The 15938-nt window shown below is 29.0% G+C and overlaps 1 protein-coding gene across 4 annotated transcripts in view; it reads left to right on the top strand.

Moving 5' to 3' along the window:
• Positions 1–15938, top strand: part of LOC117181468 (zinc finger SWIM domain-containing protein 8) — a 377164-nt gene that overhangs the window by 279311 nt on the left and 81915 nt on the right. The gene's annotated exons all lie outside the window — the stretch shown is intronic.

Raw genomic sequence — 15938 nt, 5'->3', positions numbered from 1 at the left:
AAAAAATAAAGAAGACTTTTCAGCCAGTTAACATAAAAAAAAGACGAATTTTTAACAAAATAGTTGAATCCTCAACCAAATAGATGAATTTCCAACAAAGAAGATCAAGTATCTAATCAAAAAGTATAATTTAAAAAAAAATCTTAAGTTTCCAGCTAAACAGTTGAATGTTTACAAAAACAGTTTACTTTTAAACGAAAAAGACGACTTCGACAAAAAAGATCATTTTCAATCAAGAAATATGAATTTTTAGCCCAAAATCGAAAGCTACATTTTCATTTGAAAAAATGAAAATGAAAAAAAATGAAAAAAAAAATTCAACCAAAAAGAAATGAATCTTCAACAAAGTAGTTAATTTTTCAACCAAAAAGTTGAATTTCCATTTAAACTCATAAATCAGCAAAAAAATAAATTATCAACCAAAGAATTCATCATTCAATCGAATATTTGAATTTTCAACTAAAAAACATAAATTTTTATCCAGATAGTTAAACTTTTAACTAAAAAAAATATATTTTTAAACAAAAATGGAACAGTTAAATTTTCAGTTTGAAAAATTAATTCTCAACCAAAAATGAAACTAATTTTGTAGCAAATAGTAGAATTTTTAATCAAACAATAATGTGAAAATTGGCGATTCTTGTAAAATAATCGTAGGCAATGTGGCTATATTCGGAATGGAAGAATGAAAATGATGTTAAATGATGATTCAGAAAAATTAAAATGAGAAGAAATGTTAATTCTGAAATAGTAATTGGGAAACCTTAAAGTAGGAGAAAGTGATATTTCTAAAAAATTAATTAAAAAATTAGGAAAATGGTAGGAAAAATATAAATTAAGAAAAATGGCTACTTTTTAATTCAGAAACTGTTTCTTGTATGCAATTGGATGTTTGCATCGTAATAAAGTAATACATTATTCTAGACACTAAACATGCTAAGACATTAACGTTTTACCCACCCACACAATTAAATGTATACCAATTTTTTAAATGATATTTTTCCTCTAAACGCTCGGCTCTCGGATTTTGTGTCACAAACTACTTGTATTTGGTGTCAGACAGCAGTAAACAAAGTTTTATCCCAATATTATTAACGTACGACTGCCATTTTAGAAAACTTATTAAATTTTAAACATGTATTAAAATTAAGAAAATTATAATATACAAGAAACGAGTGTCTACTGTCTGGAAGTCGTTTATTCAATGTTATTAATTAAATTGATGGTATTTTATTCGGTTTAACACCAACAAAATATTCATTTCGATTTAACTTTCCGGAAGACTATTTAACAAATGTTAATTTAAACAAAATTTAATTTTAATTTTCCTCTAAAAGTTCGGTTCTCAAATTTAATTTCACAAATTACTTGCATAAATTTCGTACTATACCAAAAGAATACTCAGTATATTACTTTATTTTATTGTTAAAAATGTATTTTAGTAATTTAAAAAGTTAATTTATATTTTCATTTATAAATGTTGTGAACGAGAATTACGTGCTGTTGGCATGTAAATTATCCCTTATGAGTGTCAGATTAACTTTCAGTATCAGAAGAGAAAGGAAATCCTGACTTATGTCATTTTCGAAAAATGTTATTACAGGAATATCACGAATTTACTAATATCTTACATAAGAAAGTAATTTATGAGTTTTTTTCCTTGGCGATAATATATAAGGGGCTGTACTTGAATTACGTAACGCGTTTTTTCTTTTTTCAAAGCGTTGTACCCCTTTTCGGTTTAAAGCAACTTTATTCTCGTCTTTGTTTAAATAAAAGAAAAACGCATTACGTAATTTAAATTCAGCCCCTAGTGTAGAGAAAACATTTTTTAAATGTCACAAAGACTACATAAATATTATATTAAAAAACGTCCCAAGCGCTTCTCTGGAATATTTCGTGACGAGAACAAATAACCGTAACGTTTCTGTTGTACGCAACAGCCCTTAAAGTAAAAAATTCACCCCTTGAATATATAATCAGAAAAGAATCACAAATATTGCATTCTTTTTCTAAAAATAAAGCGCTAGAATTTGAATGAGATATTTCATAACACGAAAAATATGGAAATATTCATTTTTTCCTTTTGATATTTTTTATCTTATTCTAGGAACTTATGCACCGAAAATGTACTGCTAAATAAATCATCTTATTCTGATGTCGGTGTAAATTTAGCCTTAAAATGGAAAAAATATTTCTTAAAAATCAGAAAAAGGAAGTACAATAATAAGTGTGTCCAGGACATTTATATAAAATAATTCATTCGTTTCAATCAATTATTAAGACACTATATGCATGTCAATAAATTAAAATGGATTAATTAACTTTTATTTTTGCTTTTAATAAATCATTATCCACTGTGAGTTGTATTCCAGGTAATTTATAAATGGCTATTGCTTTATCAGAATTATTTTACCATTTCGAAGTGAGATTCTTTGGCTTCCAGATAGATACTTGCGTAATAGAAAGCAACCAAAATTTTCGGCGTCCCAAAAGCATCAAAGAACTTGAGATTCAAAGTATGTTTTTCTATTCAAATAGTTGCATCATACCTTTCTAGTTCCTAATTCATAATTAAAATTCCATATTGAATCTTTAGAAAATGGGCTCGAAATTTTCTAGTTAAAAAGCCATTCAATTCAAAATTTCCCCTACTGAATTTCCAATAACAAAATTAAAAAATACTTGTCAAGGGTTTCATCCATCAGTTTTTTTCTCTTTGAAATCTTTGCCCTCTTATCGTTTTAGAGTATACGGTTAATCAACCGACTTTAGTTCGTTCAGTAGAAACATTTCTACCCTCAGAAAGTTCATTAGGGAGGGTTGCAAGCAAATTGGGCTTTCTCGTCCGCAGTCATCTGGTTCCGGAGATATTAATAAAGTTATCGACGTCTAGTAATAACGTCATTTATTACGTAGATTAATGCCACCCAATTTTCCATTGATTCATTCATTTATTCACCCATTCAGGCAAGCAGAAGAAGAAAGCTAAAGGAATTTAACTTGGTAAATGCATAATTTTAAAGTAATATAGCTTCTTATCTATTTTGAGGATTATTGGTTGATAAACGAGTATAGATAATGATTATTTATTTATTTGATTTATTATTTTGATATTAATTTGGTAATTTAAAATGATGAAATTTATGTTCTCTAATGAAAATATTAAGAACCTATCTAATTTGAACCTGCAACTTAGGGGCCGTTCATAAACTACGTTACAAATTGCGTACTATTTTTGACACTCCCCTCACCTCCCTTGATGAAATTTTCAACCACGAAGTTTAATTTTCTACCAAAAGAAAAGTTTCCTTGAAAACACATGAATTCTAAACTAAAGAAAATAAGTTTTTAACAAAAAATTGGAATAGTTATTGTTTCAGTTAAAAATATTTGTCAATAGAAATAAAAATAAATTTTCAGCCAGTTTAATTCAACGAAAACATACGGATTTTTAACATAATAGTTTAATCCTTAACCAAGCAGATAAATTTTCAACAAGAAGAATTTTTTTAGCCGAAAAGTCGAATATTCAACAAGAGTTACATTTGCAAGCTAAAAAGTCAAATGTTGAAAAAAACAGTTCACTTTTAGAGCGAAAAAGATGACTGTTCAAGAAAAAAGGAAATTTTCAAGCAGTAAAATTTTCAGTTAAAAAAATTCATTTTTTCCAAAAATGAAAAGATTTTTTAACAAAATAGTTTAGTTTTCAACGAAAGAGATGAATTTTCAACTAAAAAATATCATGGACCAACATACTAGTTGAATTTTTAAATAAAAAATATCAATTTTCAACAAAAAATGGAATAGTTAAATTTTCAGTTAAAAAATTGATTTTCATCCAAAAATGAAAAGAATTTTTAACGAAATGGTTAAAGTTGCAACCAAAGAGATGAATCTTTAACAACGACAAAAAAGGAATTTTTAACAAACTAGTTTAACCCTTGTGTGCCTAACCAAATAAATTAATGTTGTAGTCCAACCGGGGTACCTAGGTAACCATATTCGGATTTATAGCTATTTATTTATCGTCAATGAAAATCTTTTAAAACAAATCCAACGATAATATTATATACAATGACCTTCGTAATCTAAATTCCGGTATAATCCGCAACAGTCAGAGCGTATACTTGTGCATTCCGAGAAGGTTAGGTGCATTGAAAGTCTCAGTATTATTTATTATAACTTATTTATTAATAAATATTTCCTCCTTTTTTGCATGTGGGTACCTGGGTACCCCGGTTGGACTATTCGTGTACTTTTTTCAAATTTAATTTTTTCTTAAATTAAACAAAATATCTTTTAAATGCACTTTTCTACGTAAAATCAGTCAAATCGTGGGGATATGAAAGTGATTTTCGAACTTATTAAGTTACTTTCATGTTATTTTTTATGTTACTCTTTTGAAAAATTCAAAAACTTTGTTCAAGTTTAACATCAGGAAACGTATGAAACATTATCTAAGTTCTTAAAATTGTTACACTAACCCCCTCCACCTGTAACCAACCGTAGTGTTCGCCCCCCCCCCCCCTTAAAGTTGGTAGCGAAGTTTATGCACGGCCTCTTATAGATATTAAAATGTTAAAAAGGAATGCTTCGAAATTACTATTGGAAATTCGATTTTCTATTGTATTTATAGATTATTGAACATCAATTGTTAGACCTTCTCTAGCCGCATCGATTGACCTATTTCTCAACTAGTCCTGAACAACAAAATATGATTATATCTTGCTGTTAAACACATTTCTTTCCTTTTTCATGAGCAGACCTTTTCCAAGTATTGAACTTTATCGGTAAACAAATCATCATAACTTTTTTTTTTATTTGAGTAACAACGAGTTACTTATTTATGAACCTAATCGGGATCAGGTGTCCAAATTTGTACCACTTTTGTTTTTATCGTAAATTGATATAATTATAAAACCGAATTCTGTAGAATGTTTAGTTAAACTAAGTGGTGAAATTTTAAATCCTAATTATTGTAAGTCGCAGCACTATCATATACAAATCCCCACAATATTTATATTGTTTTTAGAAGCATATTTCCTATTATTTTATTTGAAAAATTATATTCGTACAAATATTGTGTTAAAAATTTACTTTATAATTAGTGTTACTGATTTGGAGAACATTTTATAACAATTTTGCAACTTGGGATACAAATTCTTAACAAATAATATTTTAAAGATGGAAATGTACGGTTTTTAAATAAAATAAATATAAATAATAGTTTTGTGGACAAACATTTAATAGAAAATTCAAATATAACTAAAGTTTGAAAATAAAACATTTTTCAATAGATTTAAATTTATTTGATGATAGCTATACCTATTTAAGATGAACTAAAAAAGGACTGCAGATTTAAATACAGAAAAAACACATTTTTAATTTCATCAAACATATTATTTAGAAAATTATTCTTTATTTACAATTAGTTAATATTTGATTATTTATAAGATTTTAGTAATATATTAAAATTTAAATTGCAATACCTTATCATTCTAGTGAATTGTCAGTGCGAAAGAGGCCAGCTATATAATTAGTCAATTTAAAAAAAAAATTACTTTCAATAATCAAACTTATTTTTGAACATCTCCATTTTGATGATACGCTTGTCTGAGATTGATCCACATTTGAACCCTTGGTCCAAATGTGGATCAAAGTCATACCTTGACAGAAATGTTCTCAAACTGATAAAGAACTTTTTTGAAATCAGACATTGTATTTCGCATTAAATCTGACTGTTTGAAATAGCTAGAAGTGTGTCACTGACAGTCAGAGAGGTTTTACTGGTTGACTCAGTGGAATTTCATAATTGGTTTAATCTGTGAGATTCATTGGTTACTCAGTATCAGTATTCCATCAGCTGGTTAGATATGACTTATCATTCATCACTTTTGTGTTGAGTCACTTACTGGCTAGCCCAGTCAAAGTGGGAAAATCACTGGTTCACCAGGGTTAATTCAAAATAATGATTCAACCAGTGACAATTTTCCTGGTTTAGTTTAAGAGAGCCTATTTTAAGTTTTAGCATGATCAGAAAGTAATAAATGTTTCCTGCGATGCCAATATGTCTCTGTCTTTTTCTATCGTAAAGAGTTTTAGAGAAACTGATTGGGAGAACGTCAGAATTCATAATGTGCACTGAATTTCATGCTCCCTTTTAGGAAAGTATCTTAGTACTGAAATTAAATTTGTGTTTAACGTCCAGCACCAGTCCAACGCGCCAACTCGAAAGAGCTTGGTCACGACGGAATTTTTAAAACTTTGCGATAAAGTCGAGGCATTACGCTCCGCTCCGCGGCAAATAAACGTTTAAAACCATTAGCTTAAAATAAAGGTGGGGCTTTATGGTATACGTACTTAGAGGCAGGGTATGCCACATTGTGCAATATATCCATTCCCCATCACTAATAAGCAAAAAAAGGGAATTTAAAAAAGTCAAGTTTCCTTCTGCTCAGAATATCCCGCATTTTAGTGGAATCAATTTTTAGTTCCTTTATACAATAAAAGCCCAGCAGGAAAAATGATACATTATACAATTTTTATTATAATTTTCTAAAGTATAATTTTTTTGCTTGTGAGATTTCATTTGCGTCATTTAAAATTATGGTGGAAACTAATTTTTAAAAGACTGCGTGGTTACACTCATTCTAGAATTAACGAAATGATGTCTACTAAGATTTTTTATTTCTGTCAATAGATTAGATTGGGTTTTTACTCTATGTACACACGTCTTCGAGGTTTTACATATTTAAAGTTTCCCTCCCACACGAGACCGTCAGAGACTAACCCCTTAAGCTCACACGATAGTCAATATTTTTTTTTCAATTTCTAAAATCCCCTACCGTCTAAAGTCGGATTTTTATTAGAAGCGCTTGCATTCGCCTGGAAATTTGGTCAGAGAATGGGAAAAGCGCAGAAAACCAAAAAACTCCTAGCGCGCAGCCGGTTACCGGCAGACGAGCCTAGATCTATAGGATGAGGAAAAAGTATGGGAACCCCGGAAAATCTCAGAGGGTTGGTCAAAAAAAAAATGTTAAGTTCAGGTCTTATGTAACCTTCAACGAGGAATGACCTTGGATTTGATCTTGCACCTCATCTTCAAGGTCATTTGAAGGTCAACTCTTTTTTTTAATGGGAGTCCATACTATTGATATCGACAATCGAAAGAGCGTGAAATTTTACGTTAAAATATGCCTTGAGGTCCAAGGGCGACTTGACCTCTAGAGGTCAAATAAAAGTCAAATTATGCTTGCAAGAAAATCGCGCATAACAAGTGTTTAGAAAAGAAGGTTAATGACAAGGTCAAATCCAAGGTAATCACTGGATTTCTCGTTGAAAGTTATATAAGACCTGACATTAATAATTTTTTTTTATGACCAACCCTCTGAGATTTTCTGGGGTTCCCATACTTTTTCCTCAACCTGTATAATCGATAGTATCGAGTGACCACATTCATCCTCGGCATCAAACCTTCTACTCGACATTATTCAAATGCAGTAAAAACTCAAGTAAGCGATTGTCACAAACGATCGCCCGGCCGTGCTTAACGTTTGAGATCTTTGACGATTGGAGTATCACGACCTAGCTGTTGCCGTCGGTATGATAGTAACTGTCAATATATTTCCCTCTTAATTTTCATAAAGAGCAACATTTAGCGTGGCCGCAGGTCAGCAAAAACCTGGAAGTCAGGGAATTTGGTTGGTCACGGTATGTCAGAGATTGAATTAAAAAATGGCAAAAGTCAGGGAATTTCTGTAAGAAGATTTTTAAGTATCGGCCAAAAATCATCAGGGCTGCCACACAGTCACTTATAGTCGTTTTTTTCTCAAATCACTTCTTATTCACTTTTTAAAGATAAAGTCACTGTAGTCACTTCTTAAAATAAAAAGATCACTTTTCTGTGAATAAATTAATCCATGGGTTTTAAAATTTCAAGGAATTTTCAAAAGCTTGAAAAAGTTTGAAGGGTATTTCAAAAGATTTCAGAAGATTTTAAATAATTTAGCGTATTTGAGAAGATTTCAAGACATTTTAAATAGATTTTAATAATTTGTAGGGATTTCAAAAGGTTTAAAACTTTTTAGAGTGTCTTAAAAATTTTTCAGGAATTCTCAAGAGCTTTACAAATTTTTGAAGGGATTTTCAAATATTTCAAAGTATTTGAAATATTTCCCAATATTTTAAAAGAGTCAGAATAATTAATCATTTTAAATTGTTTAAGGATTCGAATATATTTTTAAAACATCTGAGTAATTTTCAAGAGTATTACAATATTTCAAGTGGATACTTGCAATTTTGAGGGATATTAAAAATGCTCATTTTGTTGAAAATAAAAATATATGGTTAAAAAATCATACTTTTCAGTCAAAAGTTCGTTTTTTGTTTAAAAATTCATCTTTTTTGTTAAAAATGCATCTTTGTAGGTAGAAAATTAAAGTTTTTGGTTACAAATTTAACTGTTTTCTTAGAAATTTAATTATTTTTTGAAAATGTATATTTTGTATTTGAAAATTTATCTTTTTGGTAAAAAAATCATACTTTTTGGTCTCAAATTCATCTTTTTGTTTAAAAATTCAAGTATTTGTTTACAAATTCGATTTTTTTTCTTCCAGATTTAATTGTTTTGTTAAAAATTTAAGTAATTCTTTTTAATACCGTATTTTTTTGTAGAATATTCAACTGTTGTTAAGCATTAGCCTATTTGGAGAGAAAATTCATGTTTTTGGATGAAAATTCATCTGTGTAGGTAAACAGTTCAAATATTTGGTTATAAATTCATCTGTTTCTTCCAAATTTAATCATTTTGTTCAAATTTCAAGTATTTTGTTAAAAGATCCTATTTTTTGGTCGAAAGTTCAAAAGCTTTTTTAAAAAAAATTTCCCTTTGGTATGAAAATTCGTCTTCTTTTCCTAAAAATTCAAAAGCCTTCTAAAAAATTGATTATTTCGCTAAAGATTAATCTTTTTTGTTTAAAGCTTCGACCAATTAGTTCGTTCCCCATCATAGGTTGAAAATTTAATAGTTGGTTTAAAAATTTAATTATTTTGTAGAAAAATTGACTATTTTGTTAACAAGTCATAGTTTTTATTTGGAAATTCAATTATCTTGTAGAAATAAATAAATAAATTCTAAATTGATTGATTCCTTGTTAAAAGTCTTAAAACTGACACAAGAATAAAATACTGTTTTTTTTAATATTAATGCTCGGGGTAATTGAAAAATTTGTTTGAGAAAAATCAGTAAAATTAATTATATTGTGGAAGTACGCCAAACACTCGCTTTTAGTATAGTTTTAAGGGTTGCCTTGGACTGATTTTGGTGGGACAGAAACGTAAACAGTGAGGGCCGCCTGACTCGTTTCCAATTGGAATATATATCTACATATATAATGTCGCAACGGCTCTCGCCCTACTCCCCTGAGAAACTGCGTGAGCCAGCAGTTCTAGGAAGGCTGAGAAGGGGGTGACTGAAAGCGAGAGTTTGGTGTATATGCTGGAGAAACCAAGCTTTTATTTAAAAAATATAAGCATGAAAAATAATCCACGAGGCAAATTTGACAAAGACGATAACCGTGATTATTACTAGTGGGTTAATTAATCTTATTCTTTCTCATATCAATATGACAAATACCTGAAATTGAAAAATTCCAGAGAATAACCCATTTATTATTGATGAAAAGAATATTAGAATCTCTGACTAGCTTGAAAAAGTCGAAGTGGTATGCAGTTTATATAGATGATAGGCTTCGAAGCATTAAAACCATATTAAAAAGGAAGTCTCTGGAAGAGCATAAAATACCGGAAATCGATTTTCAGGTACAAGGACAGAGAGGAAACGTGATCTCACTCGTCTGGCTGCTGCTTTCGATTTGCGCGGACGATTTTCAATGGCATAAATTTCTATGTCGCCGAAATGCGACCGACGTTACACACACGCTTGTTTATCCGAATTTCGCGGGCCAAAAGTCATCGTGACGCTCCATATTAATGTGAATTTTGCATAAAGTGGATTAAGCCCGCAGCTTCGTATGTTAGCCGAAACAGAAAAGAGAAATAGAAAGGGACAACAAAATATTGAAAGGGAAGAGGAAACGTAAGCGAAAGAGAAAAATTGTGTTCGAAAAGAAAAGAACTGAGTTCAACCAACGCACAATTCCTGCAAAATAATGCGCCCCATGGAAGAAATAACATTCAGATTTTTTTTCTTTTCTGCGAACGTACAAGTACTTTAATCTAGCCTCTAGGCCAGAGTACTCTCTGATATTGGACGCTTGGGACAATGTTTATTTTTCTACACTCCAGAGAAATAAGGTTTTATGAATTATTGCTAAAAATGGCTTTCCTTAGCTTGATTTACTGGGCAGTTTTGAAGGTGATTTATAAATATGTAATTGTAGATTTTTTACTCAAGATGTCAGAATCTCTACATTTGAACGAGTGATTAATCACCGGTGTCTGTCAGGCCGGAAAATTAGGAAAACCCAGAAATCAGCGGAAATTTTGTTTACTGGACAAACAACGCAAAATTACTGTGAATGCGATATTTTATTACTCTAATTCTGATTGGGAACGCAGGAAAGTGAAAATTACAATGGTTATTTTGAATAGGGAATTCTCCAAAAGAACTACCATTCTGACATGAAATAGTAAATTTTCTAAAAGAATTATAATTCTGAGTTGGGACAGGGCATTTCAGTAAATCATTATGATTTTTACTTTGGAAAAGGGAATTTTCTAATTCTAAGATAGAACTGGGAATTCCCGAATATAATTATAATTTTCATTTCAGGTTCGTTTTAAAATAGGAAATTTCGTTAAGAATTACAGTTTTCGCTTTAGGCCAGGGAGTTTCCCTAACAAATTATAATTTGACTTAAAACTGGTATTTTGAAAAAAATTGTAATTCTCACTTTTAATAGGGCATTTTCTATAACAATTATAATTGTGACTTTGAAAAGTACATTTTCTAAAAGAATGATAATTCTGAGTTTGGGCAGTGGATTTTCTAAAAGAATGATAATACTGGGATAAAGCTGGAAATTTTCATAAAGAATTATAATTATAATTTGACTGTGAACTGCAAATTTTGTGTAAAAAATCATTATTGTCACCTTCATTGGGGAATTTTCCAAAAGAATTGCAATTCTAGTTTGAAATAGTAGCTATTCTTAAAGAATTATAATTCTGAGATGGCTTAGAAGACTGTAATGAAGAATTATAATTTTACTTTGGAACAGGCAGTATCCGCAAAGAATTATAATTTTGACTTTGGGACAGGGAATTTTCCAAAAGAATGATCATTCTGAAATAGAACTCGGAATTTCCGTAAAGAATTATAATTTTCATTTCAAATTCATCTTAGAATAGGAAATTTCGTTAAGAATTATAATTTTTACTTAGGACAGGGAGTTTCCGTGACAAATTATAATTTGATTGGGAACTGGTAATTTTTATTTTGAAAACTTATAATTGTCACTTGGATTAGGGAATTTTCATAAAGAATTATAATTCTGACGTGGAACAGTCAATTTTCTAAAAGAATTATAATTCTGGGTTGGGACAGTGAACTTTCTAAAAGAATGGTAATTCTGGGATAAAAATGGAAATTTTCGTAAAGAATTATAATCATAATTTGACTGAGAACTGACAATTTTGTGTGCAATTCTAGTTTGGTATAGTAAATTTTCTAAAAGAATTATAATTCCGAGTTGGGTTGTTAGAAGACTACAGCAAAGAAATATTTTTTTTTACTTTGGTACAGGCAATTTCGGCAAAGAATTATAATTTTAATTTTGGTACAGGGAATTTTCTAACAGATTTGTAATTCTTAGATTGAACTTAGAATGCCAGTAAAGAATTGTAACTATAATTTGACTTGGAAGTGAGAATTTTGTGTAAAAAATCATCATTCTCACTGTGGTTAGAGAATTTTCTAAAATAATTGAAATTCTGGTCTGAAATAGTAAATTGTCTAAAAAAGATTATAATTCTGATTTGGGAGAGAGGATTAGAATGAAGAATTATAATTTTTACTGTGGGCAAAGAATTTCAGTTAAAAATTATAATTTTTACTTTAGGACAGGGAGTTTCCATAAAGAATTATAATTTGACTTGAAAAAGTGAATTTGTGTACATGGCACGGAAATTTTGGAATAGCTACAGTGAATTGTCTAAAAGAATTATAATTCTGAGTTTCGACATAAAACAAATAAATTAAATATTTAAAATCCCATAAAGAATTATAACTTCGAATTTGGAACAGGGGTTTTCTTTGAAACATGTAAATCCCTAATCAGAATTGTAATTCTTATGATACAAAATTTCCTGATTGAAAATTGTAATAAATAATTTAAGATTTAAAATAAATGAAAATTTTACATTGTTTTGGATTTATTGTGGATGCGCTTAATTCAAAATTGTTTCATTACATAAAAATGTACAAATATCAAGTATTTTAATTTGATATTATACGAATTCAAAGAATTTAAAAATCAGACAATTTGGTATGTTTAAAATTAAAACCAAACAATTTAGAATATTCAAATCTAAAACTATTAAATATAAAACTGACTATAGAAAGGCTTTTCAATATAAAATTTGGAAAGATTTAATAGTGAAAAGTGTCCTGATATTTTCATCCATCATTAAATCATTATTATACAACATTACACTGAAAAAAAATGGTTAGTTGGGACAACTGTTCAGTTCGTAAATTATGTTACTGCCATTTTGTTAGTTGGGACAACCATTTACTTAGTTGCGGATACTAACTGAATAATCACGGCATCTAATGGAATTTTTGTACGAACTAATAAAATAGCAGTACCATATCCTACCAACTAAATGGTTCATTTAGTTGTCAACTCATTTAGTCAACTCAACTTCATTTAGTCAACTCGCCATTTTTTTCAGTGTAGCAGTCAAATGCTCAATATAAATCGAATTAATTTAGGGTGACCACAAAAAACAAACCGAAATTTCGGTTCATTTATCGATTATCTGAAAAAAAATTTCTGGTAATTAGTTATGCATATGTTGAATAGAACGATCATGACTATCGGGACTGTAGTGAAAAGAAAATTTTTTTTCACTGATATTAAAAGAGTTATAAATCTTTTAATAATATAATTCCCGCTCAAAACCTACTCAATGTTTATTTTCACGAATAAAAAATACAATGTTAATTTTTAGCTTGAAGATATTTAAAGAAAAAACTTTAACTTTTCTTTCAGTACAAAAAAAAATCCTTAATTTAAAAAGATTCAAATTTATTTGTGACCTCTTTGCTTTTGAAGCAGGAAAACTTTAGTTTCAAGACCTCAAAAAATAAACTGCTCCTTTATACTTTGTTCAGTCAAAATAATTTATTGGGTGTATATTAAGTATTAACTTCCTTAAATGCAATTTAGTAAAAAAAAAGACATAGCACATGGGGGACTAATTAAAAAAATGGGGTTCAATATAACTTTTAAAATACAATATTGACCAATTTTGAAAAAAATGTTTTTTCTATTTTGTTATAATTTTCTCCATGCTTAATGTCGCTTGTATTCAATGCGCAAAAATTATATAAACAATAAATAGCAACAAGAAATTTTGTTTTATCTTGGTTTCGCCTAAATGATTTTACCAGTGATGTTTATTGTTTAGTGATGAAAATGTTTCATTAAAAGACAGAAAGATTTTTCCCTTCTCTAAATTGTCCGTAGATAATTTTGCCAGTGACATTTCCAAATCTACACTAAAAGTTTTGCATTTTGTAAAACATATCTTATTATAAATGTGTAAAATTTTATTAATTTTACATGTTAAGTATGTTAAATAATTAGAGAAATAACGGCTACACAGAGTACCAATTGTTTCACATCTGAAAGACTTTATACCGACTTAATCAGACGAGCATAATGTACGGTCAGTATTTTAATTGAGGTGCCACAAACTAGCCAGATAAAGATAACCATAAAGAACATAACCCGTTCTTTGTATATATCGATAAATGCATAGTAGCATGTGATACGAGATCTGATGAATACATTGCAAGTAAAAGCAGATACGCCAGTCCTCTTTTCCATATCATGCTCCTCACAAAAAACAAACGGGGTCCAGTCGCACAAAAAAGCTCACACGATACCCTGTGCCCGATACGCCCTCCAATGTGCGACGATTTATGGATTGTTCTGCTTTTAAATTTACTTTTTTTCATCGCCCGACCCATGTTTTGTTACTCGGTGTAGTGAATGAAGAGGTTTATGGAAAAAATGACATGTGTCGAATTTTTTCTGGTGAAAGGATGGGTCGTAAATTTTTAGTTGTTTTCAGTCTAGCTGAAAATAAAGCGCCAATTTATATGTGTTTCTACGTTTCGAGAATTCAAAAACTGAAAAGCGGAAAACAATTATTGAAAAGAATTGAAAAGATTTGCAGGATTATGAGGGTGAAAATCAAAAAGTTGGAATTATTTCAGTTTTGAATTGAAAAGAAAAAAAAAGTATTTCAGAACCGCAACAACATTTTTTTATTCATATTAATTACAATAAGTGCAAAAATAATTATTTGCCCGGTGAAGATATACGTTTTAATTTTATAATTATAATTCTTTATATTTGAGCGATTGAAGAGGCGGTCCAACCAGGAACTCCATAAGAGGCCCTCACTTTGCAGTTGAATAAAAATTCCAAATTTTTAGATAAAGCAATGATATTTTTTATAATGAAAGATTCGATAAAAAACTAGAAGTAGTTTTAACAATAAAAATCTATTTTTTCCGTATCAGGTCCCTTTCTTCGCGGACGATCATCTTTAATGACAATCTTTTGATATAAACCATTTACGATATTTTATAATAAAAATTACAATTTGATCTCCTTCTTGACACTTAAAATGTGAATATTATAATTGCATCACTATGATTTGTTTATAATACAAATAATTAAAGAAATTACTATAAAAAAAAAGTATCATTTTATGAATTTTTACATGTTCTTATTTTTATATAAGATTTGGGTTTGTTAAAAAAAGGCAATGTCTCGATTATCCTAATAATACTTATTTCCGTTAAATTTCATTTCATAAGTTAATTGTATAAATTGATTTTAATAAATTGTTAAATTTTGATGCTTATTTATTAAGACTATGTGTTAAGAAATAAATTTCATGTTTCTAAACATTATAATAAAAATAAAAAATTACTTTAAATTTATTTTAAATCATTAAAAATTTTTTAAATAAGAGGAATATTAATTACTTTCCGTTTTTCAACTATCTTCACTCTTTGCAGATAACTTTTGTGTTGCCGAACGACAAGATTTTGGCATAAAAATGTTACTATTTTGAAGAATACCTTTAGTCTAGATTAATCCATGATTCACGTATTTTACAAGTGTGAACTACATGTTCTTATTATTATTTTCTTAACAAAATTTCACATTCAAATATGTTTCTTCTGATTATAAATAAGTGTTGGTGGATGAGACCGATTTCTTATACGAGCTTTATCGGCAAATAAGTGCATTTAAATAAAGTATGTGTATTTAAATTGAACAAAAATCAAGAAAATCAACATACGAGATTATTGGGACTAAGGTCTTTTGTATTGAAAAATAATATATACGGTTCGGAAATTCAACTGCCTGACGGAAAATGCATCTTTCGTCTTGAAAGTTCAACAATTTGGATGAACTTTCTTTCTTTCTTAACTGAAAAATTTTTAATAGTTTGATGATTACTCCTTTTGTTAGAAAATTAATATTTGCGGGTTGGAAATTCGTCTTCTTTGGTAGAAAATTAATCTTTTTTTATAAGAATACATCTTCATAGGCTGAAAATTAAACTATTTTGTTAAAAACTCAACTTGTTCATTGAAAAACTAATTATAGATAATAATTATCAACTGTTATATTTTTCTGTTTAGAATTCATATTTTTATTGAAAAT

The sequence above is a fragment of the Belonocnema kinseyi genome, chromosome 10 (genome assembly GCF_010883055.1).
Source record: "Belonocnema kinseyi isolate 2016_QV_RU_SX_M_011 chromosome 10, B_treatae_v1, whole genome shotgun sequence".
Taxonomy (NCBI): Eukaryota; Metazoa; Arthropoda; class Insecta; order Hymenoptera; family Cynipidae; genus Belonocnema; species Belonocnema kinseyi.
The sequence above is the reverse complement of the archived record's forward strand: the minus strand, read 5'-3'. Positions and strand labels throughout refer to the sequence as shown.